At 34.8% G+C, this 2,500-nt stretch overlaps 1 long non-coding RNA gene across 2 annotated transcripts in view; it reads right to left on the reverse strand.

Moving 5' to 3' along the window:
- LOC309543353 overlaps positions 1 to 1,542 on the reverse strand; it is a 75,276-nt gene extending 73,734 nt beyond the window's left edge. Inside the window, exons 1-2 of one of the 2 annotated variants that reach the window (XR_014224782.1) lie at positions 1,382 to 1,542; positions 431 to 480 (exon numbers count right to left, since the gene is read on the reverse strand). This is a non-coding gene — a long non-coding RNA (uncharacterized lncRNA). Of the gene's footprint in view, positions 1 to 430; positions 499 to 1,381 lie in introns of those variants that run through there. The other variant, XR_014224783.1, reaches the window with a different exon arrangement.
- Positions 1,543 to 2,500: the final 958 nt, after the last annotated feature.

Here is a 2,500-nt window from a genome sequence, read left to right on the forward strand (position 1 = left end):
AAGAAAAAAAGTGCCTGGATGTAATATAAAGCATTTATTATTGTTAAGTTATTTTTTTAAAAGAGTGACAGTTATTTTCAGCTCAGTCTAATGAGACTGAAAAGTTACAGATACATGGCTGACAATAAAAAAAAATGTTATCATTGTGTAAAGCTTAAAATATTATTGAAGTATTAAACGTGACAAAGTAAAAAAAAAAAAAAAAGAAGTGTTTAGTGCATTTAGGAGCTGCAATTAAGTGTTGGGCAAAGAAGGTAAGTTTAAACTGTCAGCAGTGAAATGGGTCATCATCACAGTTGTAGGTAAGTGCTGAAACAGATATCTTGTCAACATTAGCACGGCAACATGCAAAACTCTTATAAATAGTCTATTTCCCTTCCACCAACCTAGGAATGAACTGCTTAGAACAGAGTGCTTATGTCATGTTTACCTGGCATAGGGCGCCCTCTTCCGGTAGATCCGTGCATTGCTTCAGCCAAACTCAGGTCCCAAGAAAGCACAAAAAAAAAAAAAGAATTAAACTCTTTATGTACCATCAAACAAATTGTACACATTGTTTTAGCTATAAAAACGACATCATTGCCCCGCAGTCGTGTTCACACAGCATCATGTAATAAGAAAATGGCAAATATAAATTAACATTGCCAGAAAATATACTATTATTACAATGCGTGACTAATCAAGATAAACAGCAAATTTTGTCATCATTTCAGTAATTCCATTATTTCAGCCAATTCATACAAAACTATATTAATTGTATTTATTTCTAGTTTCTCTTTTTTCACCTAAAGTTATTAAATGCAATATAATAATGCATATTAATAATAGTCGCAACAACAAATAAAATGATCACAAAGTATGAAATATAAAAGGAAAAAAGCATAAAAGGCATTATATATTTTTTAAACTGAAATGCTTAGACTCTCTTCCATTTCAAGCTCTATATTATATGGCAAGCATATAATTGTGGTTTGAATGAGTACGTTAAAGGGTGTAATAAACACACATTAAACACACAAGCACACGACATAATCTATCAGTCATCTACAAGGTGTCTAGCACTAAGCTTACTGCCTCCCTTTTTGGAAAGGTCACTTGCATACAGTATTTAGCCAGACAAAGAGGAGATAAGTTGGAAAGTGTAAAATTATAGTGTAGCTGGGTCCAGTGACAGTGGTCTGCCTGGTGTAAAAGACACTTAGCAGGACCCATAACATGTCAAACCAGTGACATTTATTCAGGGGGGAAAAAATTGCCAGATCACACCTAGTGGCACCATTCACTATTGTTGTCTTCTGGGCACACGATTTGCATTTAATAAGCTCTTGGTGGCATTAAGTGGATGAGCTGAGCATTTTGCAGTGATACAGCTGTAACTTACTGGCTGAATGCGGAGGCTCGCCCTCTTCAAAGTACCCATCGGAAAACTCGAGAGGAAAGTCTAAAAAAGAAAAGGCAAAGAGTGCAGTGAAAATCTACATATTACACCTTTTATCCACTAAGCTCCAAGAATCTGGCCTGGCTCCAGCCTGGTCACCAGGAGAAGTGGTCAGAACCAGTGGTCTGTCACTTTGTACATGGACTTATAATGGGAAGGTGAGTTTCACATGCATCCACATACAGCCGATTGGCATCATTTGTATTTTTATTTTTATTTTTTTACCTGCATGGCATTGCCTGTCCGTGAAGCTGGTGAAAGTCCCATCTGTTTGAGGGTTGCAGTGCATTAGAGGGAAGGTTTCTTGCTGGAGGTATGCTCAGGGGCTCCGCCCTCTAGGGCAAGTCTGACAATCCCAGCAAGTCAGCCAACAGTCCTGAACCTCATTGTCCTTCACCTTCACCTTTCTGTAGCCACTTCCAGAGGCGACTGCAAGGCTGGGCCCAAACCTTCTCCTGGGGCCAATTCACTGACTCCTATTTCATGGATGGACATCATAATAACACCAACACCACCGCATCCTGAGACTTGGGGGAACCTTACAACACTGCTTCAACATGGACAAAAAAAAAATACAAAGAATCTTTCCATATAAAGACATCAGTGTATATAAACACACACACACATATTATTATTTTTCTAATTATTAATCATTTCATTCATATCACACACACACAGAGACTATGCTTTCTTATAATTTACATTCAAAGAAGATTTTCATCTATCTATCTATCTATCTATCTATCTATCTATCTATCTATCTATCTATCTATCTATCTATCTATCTATGTAGATATATAGATAATATAATATCTCCATATATTATAATATTATATATATATATATATATATATATATATATATATATATATATATTATATTATAATATATGGAGATATTATATTATCTATATATCTACATAGATAGATAGATAGATAGATAGATAGATAGATAGATAGATAGATAGATAGATAGATAGATAGATTAAAATCTTCTTTGAATGTAAATTATATGAAAGCATAGTCTCTGTGTGTGTGTGATATGAATGAAATGATTAATAAT

Source organism: Pelophylax lessonae, assembly GCF_965119305.1.
Source record: "Pelophylax lessonae genome assembly, chromosome: 13".
Taxonomy (NCBI): domain Eukaryota; kingdom Metazoa; phylum Chordata; class Amphibia; order Anura; family Ranidae; genus Pelophylax; species Pelophylax lessonae.